Source organism: Bubalus kerabau, chromosome 4 (assembly GCF_029407905.1).
Source record: "Bubalus kerabau isolate K-KA32 ecotype Philippines breed swamp buffalo chromosome 4, PCC_UOA_SB_1v2, whole genome shotgun sequence".
In the NCBI taxonomy this organism is placed as follows: Eukaryota; Metazoa; Chordata; class Mammalia; order Artiodactyla; family Bovidae; genus Bubalus; species Bubalus kerabau.
This window is the reverse complement of record NC_073627.1, coordinates 170,366,544-170,379,563: the sequence shown is the minus strand read 5'-3', so window position 1 is coordinate 170,379,563 and position 13,020 is coordinate 170,366,544. Positions and strand designations below refer to the sequence as shown.

At 38.6% G+C, this 13,020-nt stretch overlaps 1 long non-coding RNA gene across 1 annotated transcript; it reads right to left on the bottom strand.

Moving 5' to 3' along the window:
* Positions 1-4,569: 4,569 nt before the first annotated feature.
* On the bottom strand, positions 4,570-6,499 carry LOC129651773 (uncharacterized). The gene is made up of 3 exons (XR_008714296.1): positions 6,101-6,499; positions 5,029-5,176; positions 4,570-4,677 (listed from the first exon to the last, which is right to left on the bottom strand). It is a non-coding gene; the product is annotated as an uncharacterized LOC129651773 (long non-coding RNA).
* Between the last annotated feature and the right edge of the window lie 6,521 nt (positions 6,500-13,020).

The following is a 13,020-nucleotide window of genomic DNA, read 5'->3' as shown; positions in this document are numbered from 1 at the left end:
AGGCTCAATATTTGCTTGTGATGGTTGGTGAAAAATAAATCCTCTGGTATTTAAAATCTGCCTGAAGGAGACTTGAGAATCAGGAGATGTCTACACGAAAGGACTAATTTAGCTCTGATAATTAGTAACATAAGCAAAAAACACATGAATAAGCTGGCTTTATTTGTAAATAATTGTTTATGGCCCAAATAATTTCCCCTCTGTGACAGAGACTTCCTTGCTCAGTATTGCAACATCTCTCAAATATAAACAGTAAAACCAAATGGCTACAGACAATGATCAATGTGTTTTTTGATAGCAATACAGAGGGAGAACAAACATTCCCCAACTAACTAAACACAGCCAACCAAGCAAAGTCATCTGAACCTCTTGTGTCAGGATAGAAATGTGATAAATATGTTTTTTCAGTGTATACCCATATTGAACTTCTGTGACTAATTCTGACACTAAATGAAATTTCTTTTCCTGAAGTAAGCATGAATTTAGGAGAGAACTTTAGAATGATGTTATTGGCTTGAGGATATTTATTCTAGTATATGTGTTATAAGCTCTTAGTCTAAAAATCTGAGATGTGGAATTTTAGCCAAGGAAGTTTGTAGATTCAAACTCAACAACTTTTTCCCCTCAAGACTCTTCATTTTATTTGTATTCAATGCTGAGTATATAGGCTTTCATTAGCCACTGATATTCATGGGATTTGGAGAAGGAAGATGCCATGGATAATTTCTGAAATGTGAGGACATTGGCAGAATGAAGTAAAACTAGTTTTGAGTCAAACATTCTACCACTTAGGAGTTGGGATAATTAAGAGATTTTCTACCTTTCACACATATTTCGTGAGCAATTGCAATGATCCATTCCTGGAACTGCCAATATAGACTTAATTGGGCTTTCTGTTTTTGTAGTAGAAAGCTGTAACTCACTTGGCCCTGTTTCTTTTCTTGAGTTCTTCTTTATTCAAAGAAACATATGTAATCTTTCTTTTCCTTTTCATTAACTTCTTATGTTTCCCAAAAAGAACCACTTGAAATTGAGAAGGTAACATTGATACAAATTCTGACATCACCTATCATTGTATTGAGTTTTGTTAACTCTGTGTGTTTATAATGATGCTCTATTAAACTCTTATTAAACTTAAGGAAAATAGATGGATTTGTTTGAATGATTCTAGGGACTCCTGTGGAGAAGGCAATGGCAACCCACTCCAGTACTCTTGCTTGGAAAATCCCATGGACGGAGGAGCCTGGTAGGCTGCAGTCCATGGGGTCACTAAGAGTTGGACACAACTGAGCGACTTCACTTTCACTTTTCACTTTCATGCATTGGAGAAGGAAAGGGCAACCCACTCCAGTGTTCTTGCCTGGAGAATCCCAGGGACGGTGGAGCCTGATGGGCTGCCGTCTATGGGGTCGCACAGAGTCGGACACTACTGAAGCGACTTAGCAGCAGCAGCAGCAGCAATAGGGACTCTTGTGGGATTCAAGATCGGTATGATGCCATGTTTCAGGAGAAATTGAGAAAAAACTGTGCTATACATCCTCTTTCTCCATTTCCCCCCATAATCTCTGCACATTTGCTTTATTTTTATTTTTTAAATTTTTTATTTTGTATTCAAGCATAGTTAGTTAACAGTGTTGTGTTTCAGCAAAATGTGCAGCAGAGTGATTCAGTTATATATACATGTATCTATTCTTTTTCAAATTCTCTTCTCTTTTAGGTTATTACAGAATATTGAGCAGCATTCCTTATGCTATACAGTGGGTCCTTGTTGGTCATCTATTTATTTTATTTTATGTTGTAAACTTTTTATTTTGTATTAGAGTATAGCCAGTTAACAATATTGTGATAGTTTCAGGTAAACAGTGAAGGGACTCAGCCATACATATACATGTATCCATTCTCCTCCAAAATCCCCTTCCATCCAGGCTGCCACATAACATGAGCAGAGCTTCATGTGCTATTCAGTATGTCCGTGTTGGTTATCCATTTTAAATATAGCAGTGAGTCCATGTTAGTTCTAAACGCCCAGTGTATCGCTCCCCCAACCTTAGTTCTCTAAGTCTGAGTCTGTTTTTGTAAATAAGTTTTCTTGTGTCATTTTTTACAGTCCCTATATAAATGATACCATATGGTATTTGTCTTTCTCTGCGTGACTTATTTCAGGCAGTATGATAATCTCCAGGCCCATCCATATTACTTCAAATGGTGAAAGAAGTATGTCACAGAGTATGTGCCCAAGAAATTCACTAGTATTGCATTGCTAGAAGCAGTGAGAGACCTGTTGAAAAGAGGCATTTATTTGATTTAATTTTGGTTCCTGATCGTTTCATCTTTGTCCAGTGTCTTCACAGTCTTAAAAATTTTTTTTATTGAAGTATAGTTGATTTACAATGTTGTGTTTAATTTCTAGTGTACAGCAAAGTGGCTATATTCTTTTTCTTGTTTTTTTCCATTATTTCATAGTCTTTTATGTAAGAAGCAGACAAGCTCAATGGGGAACTGCTAGCCAGATGTCATTGTAATCCAGAAGTATTTTACAGAATTTTTAAAAAACCTAGGGCAAGTTTTAGTTTTTCTTCAATTGTCCAAGATACAGTCATGACTCCTGTAACTGTGTGATACTGACCAACAAACAACATTGGTGCCCCATGGCTTGTAGTTGTTGCATTAAGAGATTCCAGGTTCAAATTAGAAGCTCAAGGCATTGAATTCCAGCTGGATGAGACTCATACCCTATTTGCAATGTTGAACAATCAGCCGTAAACAAAGAGAACTGGGGGGGTGGAAATCTGCTTTTTGTATAATTTCCCTAATTCTTGTGCTCCCTTGGGTATAGTGGCCTGATTAGGTGTTAGGTTTCTTGATCCTCTCAAATCAACTTGTTGCCATGGGATTTTGTATTTAAAGTCCCTAGGTTGTACAAGTTGCTAGGTTAACGGTTTTCAAGACAGTCTTTCCAGGGCCTGAGTGCTGAGTATCTCATGGAATAGTCCTGTTCGGAGCTTCGAAATGTTCTTCATCAGATGGATGCTGTGTCCACTGACCAGGAGGCCTGTTCTGCAGGGATTCAGCTGCAACATTTGCTACTGATCATCAGGGGCTTAGAGAAGACAAACCCTTTTTCTAGCGAAATCAAGCTAACAACTAAAAATTAACCCTCTCTGGCCTATCTCATCTCTGTGTGCACTTTAGCAAACAAGTTGTGCTGAGGGGCATGGAGAGCATAATCTGGGATGGAAGAGATCCATGTCTTATCACCCCTTCCTACAAAGCTTTAATATTTGAAAATACTGTGAAGTTTCAAAGAGTCTGATATAACCAGAATGTGATAAGGAATCCCTTGCAAACCCTGCTGGGGTACTTCCTTTGGAAATGAATTGTGGCTCAAAGACACTAGGCTGCGGAATGTACTCTGTCCTTCCCAAAGCCCCTGGATCCAAATCCTTCCCCTAAATAGCCACATGTGAGGACTCCTTTCTTTACTTCTGTTTCCTCATCTCTAAAAACAAATGCATACTCAGTTGCTCAGTCATGTCCAACTCTTTGTGACCCCATGGACTGTAGACCACCAGGCTCCTCTGTCCATGGAATTTTCCAGGCAAGAATACTGGAGTGGATTACCATTTCCTACTCTTCCCAGCCCAGGGATGGAACCCAGGGATTCTGTGTCTTCTGCTTTGGCAGGCGGGTTTTGTTTTGTTTTGTTTTTTACCACTGTGGCATCTGCCTACAGGTCTAAAACTAAATGGCTGATCTTAATTGATGTAAGGATGCATGTAAAGGGCCAAAGCACATATAGGGCTTAGCTTAACGGGTGCTCAATAAATGTAATTGGAACTCCCTCCTCAATTCAACCTCATAACAAACATCTGGGAGGAGAATGCTCTTAGCTAATTAGGGGAGCAATTAGGAAATTGCTTCCTATGGATTAGACTTTCCTGTGTTTGTTTTATGGCAGTGGATGTGGCTGCTTTTTATATATGTCTCTAATGATTCAACAGTTAATCATTGGGCAATCTGAAGAAGTTTGTAAGTATGTGGGTATGGTGACCTCTAAGGGGAGCTGGGGAGGAGCACCCAAAAGTGAGCAGCTTTCTGATAGTCACGTCAAGACAGACACAGAAGAAACTCTCTCAAATAAATGTGGAAGGTGATCACTGCCAGATATGGTACCACTTCCAACTCTGCTTAATAGATTTGCATTCAGGTAATATCTATACGACCCTTACTTTCTGACAGGGGCAGAGATAAAACACAGTTTTTGCAAATAGGATGGTTACAATGGGGAATGATACAAGCAAATAAGCAAGCACAAATCATTGGGATAGATGTGTGGACAAATATGCGCACAAGAAGCTTTGATTGCACACAGGAGGGACTGCTTCAGGGGAAGGAGCATCAGGGAAGGCTTCCTGGAAGCAGTGACTTCTGATGAGCAAAGAAGTCAAAGAAGTGGATTGAGGAAACTCACTGAGGGGCATTGTTGGAAATATGTGAGCAGATGCTGGTGAGTGTGCTGTATGAAGCATGGATGGAATGGGCTATTTACATATCAAGGTGGGCTTTGCAGAGTATTCAACAGTTGTTTATTGAGTGAATTAGAGACTTTGTTCCATGCCCTGCTGAAGTGCAGATAAGTGATTTCTATTGCCTTTCTCTGATCATTCTATCATGAATCTGTTAAAAGAGAAATGGAGATAGTTTACCACAACCATTTTTCTATAGCCGTTATAGTTACATGAGCTCTGATTTTCCTTTTTAAAAATTTTTAAATATTTTTGTATGATTTTAAAGGTTACTTTTCGTTTGCAGTTATCATAAAATATTGGCTATATTCCCCATATTGTATAATTATCCTTGAGCCTATCTTACACCTAATAGTTTGAACCTCCCACCCTCTCACCCCTATATTGCCCCCCACCACTGGTAACCACTAACAGATGTTCTCTATATTTGTGAATATGATTCTTTTATATTATATTCGCTGGTTTGTTGTATTTTCTGTCTTATGATATTTATCGTACTTACCGTTTTCATGTTTTATGCCTTTCCAGTTCACGTGAATTTAGCACAGGCTTTATTCCTAAGGTTTCTGTGACTGCTCTTGACACAGTTAATGGCCTCTGCAGTCCAACCAGACTTAGTAATATGTTATAGTTGCTTCAGATATTTTTTTCTGTTAAACAGAAATAAAGTGTTACTGGTCGAGCAGAAGCCCATCTTTTCCCTTCCCTCCCTCCTGGGAGTTAGCTTGTGTCCTGACATTCTCATGCATGTCTTAAATCTTTTACTATAAATGTATATATCTATAAACATAGTATTCTAAATATGAATAATATGGTCATTTCCTCATATGTTTTCATATTTCAAAAAATCAGACATCATTTCAAGATGAACCAATTCAAGATGAACCTTCAAGAAAATGTATCACTTAACAAAAATGTGGGAGGGAACTCAACCAAAAGCACTATATTTAAAACAGATGCTCTAGTGTCTGAAACAGGAAAGAAAATTTAAAATCACAGAATGAAAAAGCAAAATGATCACTTCAAAAATCATTTGTGTTATTTTATATTTCAGGAGGAAAATATGTTAAAAAATTTTACTTTGGTTACCATTAATCAAGTATGGAAAAATTGATACTAAAGGAGGAAATGGAAGAAAAAGAAACCCAATGAGGCTTTTATACACTTTGCATCCTGATAAGATTTACGGCAGTTTAGTTAAGGACTCTATAATTGGATAGATCAGTGATGAAACAAACTAATACAGGGCATTTCTCCTTCATCTAATTAGACTCCCTGAATCGTGGAATTTAAATTATATGTGGAGAGGCTCTGTCAAAACAGACTCTCCTGCGTCTCCAGTAATTGAAAGCAACTGGATTTTTGCCCCTGGCCCCCAACATCTGGAAAACTTTCATCTAGTTTTTTTTCCTCCCAAGTGTGTATATGCATAAAAGCAAAAATTTCCAGTTTCCCAAATAGATTTCAAATTTGTCCTCATTCAGCATTTTGTTGAGTTTTAATTTGTCATTAAAATTATATCATAGACATAGTAAAAGAAAACCAAGGTGAAGGAAGACCTAGTTTAAGCTTACCTACAATTCTCATGTGTTCACCTGGGCCATATGTTTATCCTGCCCTCAAGTCTGTCCCAAAGGGCAAGATATTTCAGGGTTATTTCACATGGGTTTAGGATTCTTTTGTGGAATTGCAGTCTCTGAATTACAGCCCCTAGGAGCTAAGACAGATAAAGACAGAACTCAGGTAAATTCTGCCTCAGAAGGTGAGACACACCCCGGGGCTATTAGCCTTCTGAAGCTGTGTGTTAATTGCTCAGTCGGCTCTGACTCTGCAATCTAATGGACTATAGTCCATCAGGGTCCTCCATCCACAGAATTCTCCAGGCAAGAATACTGAAGTGGGTTGCCATTTCCTTTTCTAGGGAACCTTCCCAACCCAGGGATCAAACCCAGGTCTCTTTCATTACAGGCAGATTCTTTACCGTCTGAGCCACCAGTGAGGACTGAAGAATCATTGTGCTTGTGTGTTAAATCGCTTCAGTCATGTCGGACTCTGTGACACTGTGGACTGTAGCCTGCCTCCCACTGCAGGAGACGTAAAAGACATAGGTTCAATCCCTGGATCAGGAAAAGTCCCCTGGAGAAGGGTGTGGCAACCCACTCCAGCATTCTTGTCTGGAGAAACTCATGTACAGAGGAGCCTTGAGGGCTACAGTCATGGGGTCACAAAAAGTCGGACACGACTGAGGTGACTTAACATGGACTGTAGCCCACCAGGCTCCTCTGTCCATGGGATTCTCCAGGCAAGAATACTGGAGTGGGTTGCCACTTCCCTCTCCAGTAGATCTTCGCGACCCAGGGATCAAACCTGCATCTCCTATGTCTCGGGCATGTACAAGTGGGTTCTTTATCATTAGCACCACCTGGAAAGCTGAGTGCTTCCCCAGTCCTTGGGGCTATTTCTCCAAGACAGATCCTAGTTCTGACTTCTTTCCTTTTTATTTTTTAAACTTCTTTCTTTATTTTGGACGATAGATGATTAACAATGTTGTGATAGTTTAAAACATATCTGTTGGGATAGTTCAAACATATCTGTTGAATATATCCCAATTTAACTATTAATGAATAATTTAACTATTGATTGACTTTTCCTTTTTGCCTGTGTACTCTAAAAATGTTTATAGGATTGCTCTAAATTATTCCAAACACAATGGGATATTTGAAAAGCAGAGCATTGTGGCTTAAGTACAGTTATTTCTAGTAAAAATCCTATAGATGTTTTGAATGAAGATTCAAAATATTTACAGACCTGTATATTTTAAGATCCCTTGTGTCTTGCAGTTGTAGTAATAGCTTCCACCTCACTTCAAAAGAAGGGATCACCCAGGTAAAGAGACGAGTGGAGTCCCTTTGCTTCCACTTGAGACTTCACTTCTCTTTACCTGGATGATCCCTTCCTTTTTAAAAAAAACTTTTTAAAAATTTTATTTTTAATTGGAGGATAATACTTTACAATGTAGTGATGGTTTCTGCCATACATCAACAAGAATCAGCCACAGGTATACATGTGTCCCTCTGTCTTAAACATCACTCCCAACTCCTTCCCCATCCCATCCCTCTAGATTGTCACCAACTTTGGGTTCCCTGCATGATCGAGTAAATTCCCACTGGCTATCTATTTCACATATGGTAATGTATATATTTCAGTACTATTCTCTCAAGTCTTCCCACCCTCTCCATACCCCACTGTGGCCAAAAGTCTGTTCTTAATGTCTGTGTCTCCTTTGCTGCTTTGCAAATAGGATCATCAGTATCATCTTTCTAGATTCCACATATATGCATTAATATATGCTATTTGTCTTTCTCTTTCTGATTTACTTCACTCTGTATAATAGGCTCTAGGTTCACCCACCTCATTAGAATTGATTCATATGTGTTCCTTTTTATAACTGAGTAATATTCCATTGTGTATATGTACCACAACTTTATCCATTCATCTATTGACGGACATCTAGGCTGCTTCCATGACCTAGCTATTGTATGATCCCTTCTTTTGAAGTGAGATGGACGTTATTACCACAGTTGCAAGATACAAGGATCTTAAAATATACAGTCTATGAATACTTTGATTCTTCATTCAAAGTATCTGTAGGATTTTACTAGAAATAACTAAAGCCATGATGCTCTGCTTTTCAAATATCTCATTGTGTTTGGAATAATTTAGAGCAATCCTGTAAACATTTGAGTACTTAGGCAAAAAGGAAAAGTCAGTCAATAGTTAAATTCTTCATTCATCAAGAGTTAAATTGGGGTATATCCAACAGATATGTTTGAAATGGTTGTTGGTAAAATACAACTTCAGGAATTGTTTCTAAAAAGACTGATTTTTAAAAAATGGCATTGAACAACAAAAGAACAGTTTTTTAAAAGCAAAAAACAAACCAAAACGCTACCAGCACAATTGGTAGACTTTTTAGCAATATAAACAGAACTGAAAAAATAAAACGTGAAAACTAAAAATATGTCAGAAAAATAATTACTGATTTTCAAACTTTAGATCAAGAGACAGACACAAAGAAAAGATATCATAAGAGGAGGAAATTTTTAACCCAAATTTTACAAATAATTTTTATATTTATTCTGAATATTGGTCCCTAGAAGAATGTGTGCATATCCCATAGAGATAGGGGTCAGATACAGAGATGGAATTTCCACGTCTTTCTGCAAAAATCATTTCCTTCATTGGTCTGTCATTGTCGTAACCACCCTCCCCAAGTCTATTAAACTTCCTGCCTGTGAAAATATCATTTCAAATCTCCTTGGTGAATTAGACAATTGATGAGAAAATGTTAGCCAAAAAATAATTTGTATTAAACTGAACTGTTTGTATTTCAAAACTTCTTCACTGTTTTCTCTGGTGAATTCCTGCCTCTTCAGTCTTAAAATCCCAAACTTAAGAAACTTCTCCTCTATGAAATCTTTAATAACACTCCTCACCATCTTCCTGTGCATTCCTCTCCCTGACATGATGACTTCTTTTGTGCTCTCTCTATGCTTGTGTAGACTTTAATTGTATCGTTTATAACCATTGAGTCATACTTGATTACTATTTACACACTAGTAAAATATACTGTGAGATCTTCAAGAATAATAACATTTTTTTGTTTGTTTGTTTAGATTCAAAGCATTGCTAAGAACCTGTCTGATGGTCAGCTCAACATAACACATGTTCATGAGTAAATTATGGGAAGGTGAAGAAAAGTCCTGGGGCTCCCCTGCATGGCACACCAGATTTAGCTGATCCTGGCTCTGGAAGCATGAGAGAAAGGATTTCTTCAAAACAAATTCTGAGAGGAATGGAGAGTTTTAGTTTAATGGGTAGTATTTCATTTTGGCAAGATAAAAAGGTTCTGGAGATTGGTTGCACAACAACGTGAATATGCTTAATTTAACACTGCCAAATTGTTCACCTGAAAATGGTTAAGATGGCAAATTTTATGTTTTGTGTATTTCACCATAATTAAACATTAAAAAAAAGTTTGGATGATGAGGAAGAGGACATATGAGCACAAGACATTGTAAGTGACCTAATGACCTCTCACCTGTGACAAGCAGAGATAATATCCATGACAACTGGCTACTCACACTTGGTGTTTTTCCTTTTAGGTGCACTGTGTTTCAGATTCTATCTTGTTTGATTTTTTGACTAACCCTATGAAGGGAAGGCATTTTTTCTCCTGCATTTTAAAGACCTAGAAACTAAGATGAAAAGAAGTGAACTGAACACTGGGGGTCTGCTGGGTCACTGCCAAGACTGGTGGTCAGCTGTCTGGTGTTAACCACATAGGCTGGGCTCATGATCTCATGATGTCTTGTCCTACCGGTGGTGCTTCAGGCCCAGAGAAAGCCACTCTGCTCCTGCTTGGGGCTCTGGGGGCTGGTCCACTATGCTGCTGTTAGGAGGTCATCTTGGATGAACAGGAGAGGAAGAGTTTTCTCTCAGGGATGGCGCCTGTCCTCTGTCTGGATGATCTTCTCAAGCAGCTAGTCTCCTATTTGGTGGGAAACACATTGAAATCTGTGGTGAGGGTCCCTTCTCCACTCACATTTCCTTATGCCATTATCATCATCATCATATTATATCATTTTTACAGGAGGCCCAGTGGATCATGGAGCCGGAGTGGTTTCGACTGTACAGTGGCAGCGTTTATATCTACTTGTCCTTGTCAGTGTGGCCAGCACTCAGGTCCAGGTGTCACACAGACAACCTCTGAGTGGACATACAACAACCTCATGCACATTATAAATGCCACATTCTAACCCAACTTCAGCTGAGTCAATTGAATCACAGGATTGCAAACTGATAGCTCCTGTATTGCCCAAACGTTGTCCCTGTGAGCCTCAGCTGATGCAGTGCTGGCCACTGTAACACAGCTGCCTTTAAACCAACTGAGAGAATTCTATTTTGAATGCCAACAAAGTCTAGATTTGGGAGTAAGGCAGTGACTTCTAATTCTTCCCTTGCAGCTGCCCAGGAGACCAAGTTTCCCAGCCTCCCTGGCAGCTGGGTATGGCCATGAGACTGAGTGTTGACCAATAGGATGTGAGCAGGAATAGCAACTTCTAAATTGACTTTGTTTAAGAAAGTCACCTTTATTTCTTCTCTGCTCTTTTCCATGAACTTGTCTCGTGAGTTAGACTCAATCACGCTGCCTTGGGTCATTCCCTAGGGCAGGATTTTCTCAAACTTTTTGGTCTTAGGACTTCTTCAGACTCTGAAAAATTATTGAGGAATCCCAACTAGCTGTTGTTTCTATGGGCATATTTACTGTATTTAAAAAGTAGAACTAAAAAAAATTGTATTAATTATTAAGTCATTTAAAGCTAACTATAATAAACCTATTATATAGTAACATAATATTACATATTAACATAGAAGAACATTTTAATGAAAACTAGCCATATTGAAAAATTTAAGCTATGTATTAATTCATTTAAAATAATTATAATAAAACTGGTATGTGTTAATATAAGAACATATTTTATTAAAATATTTTAGTTTCCTAGACAAAAAGTCAGTGAGAAGAGGGGAATTGTTTTACATTTTTCAAATCACCTAATGTTTGGCTTAAAAAAACCAGCTGTGTTCTCACATATGCTTCTGCATGAACTCTGCTGGGACAGACTCTTTTGCTTGCAGTCTGTGAGGAAGAACCAGCCTCACACAGATAGTAGCTGGGAAAGGAAGGAGTATTCTAGTAGCCATTTAAAAAAATGTTATTCTTCTTTGATACTGCAACAGATATAAGTGATAGTTTCTTAAAGGTTAGTTGCAATGTGAAGTCTGAAACTTGTATCAAGTGCCTTTCATACTCAGGTACATGAAGAATCTACTGGTCTGTTTTGCACTTTAAATGGATCTTTTACCCATTCATGACCTTACAATATTGCCTCACTGAGTTGCATAGACCTTTCAAATGTTGACACATTTTATTAAACAACATTAAAACATCCCAACTGTTCACATCAACACCAATCTCAGAAAAAAAAAAAAAAATGGTAGTAACATAAAGATAGTCAAAATTCTTTAAGTACTGGGAAGCTGTCAAGTTCAAGGTACAGGTACAGATTTTCCAAAATGGTAATTTTTGCTTCAAAGCTCAAATTTTGTAATTGGCAGCAAATACTGTCAGTTGTTTTTCTTGATTTGCCTTTTAAATGTTCACAAAGATGTCTGTCAAACACCCAAATCTGAGTAAGAATATTTGTCTTTCAGCTATTCTTTGAAGTGAAAATCATGATTCATGGAGAAAATAAAAGTAGCTAGCTCTCCTTGAAGTGCAAAATTTCACAAGTGCTTTTCTTGGAGACAAATACATTACCTTGAAATTCATCAGACTTGACACATACTGCCAAATTCATTACCCAAAGTATTATGAAGAATCAAGAATTAATAACGTTAATACTTCTTGCTGCTTCATCAAAGGAATTTTAGAGTGAATCTGGCTTTTCTACCTTGTGATTGTGTGGCAGTTAAGAATACAGTGAATACTAGTCCGCTTGGGCTTTCTGGTGTCCCTGCCTTGATTGAGGCCAGCGGTTTTATCTACCATTGCTTGTGTAACATTAGTTTAAGTATCAGTGTGGTGAAAAAGGCAAGATATCTTAGTATCATTATGAAAATAGTTCTGACCTATGCTCTGCCCGAATGGGTCTCTAGGATTCCAGTGTTGCAATACAAGGGAAGGTCAAGGCCTTCACGTTCTTGAAAACTTCCCCAGTGTCCATGTGGAGCTGCAACAAGAAGTTAAATGCAATGTCATTGTGGGGGGGGGGGCACCCACAGAACCTAGTCTTATGACCTACTGTTTCTGAGTGTTCTTTATTCCTAGCTGAGCTAAACTGTCTGGAATGGGAAAGTGAGTGCCTTATAAAACCGTTTTTTCAGGGCCTGGGAAGATGGGGCAGGACAGCATAAGGCAGGAACTGGTGGCTGGCCAGAGTCCCTGAAGCCACAAGCTTCCTGGGCAGTGTAATGGAGCACGTTCCAGTGTTTCTGAAAACCTGGAGACAAGGGATGCCAGGCATTACTTTGCCTTGAAGCTCTTCCACCTAGGGTTTTTAGCTTCTGCAGCCCCATTTGGGGAGGTACAGATCCATCTCTCTATTCTGCCAAAAAGTCCTCCTCCATCCCACCTTTGCTCAAGATACCCAAAGGAGCAAAAGGCATGGTGGGCTTCCTGTATCCTTATCATCAGCACTGCAGCTATTTCTCAGGGCTACCAGGGTCCTTTCCAGGCTTCTGGTGGCCTCACTCGGAAAACTATACTCTTGGAATTGTAAGTGAAGCTTGTTTCAGAGTAAATGACATTTTAGGGAATGGGGAAACAGTGTCTGAACCTCTTTGGGGTCGAATTCTGGTGGTATCCTGGCAGTTCTGTTTGTGGTATAATTCTGATGACATCTTGGCTTTTCCTGTTGCTGGTGTATGTTTC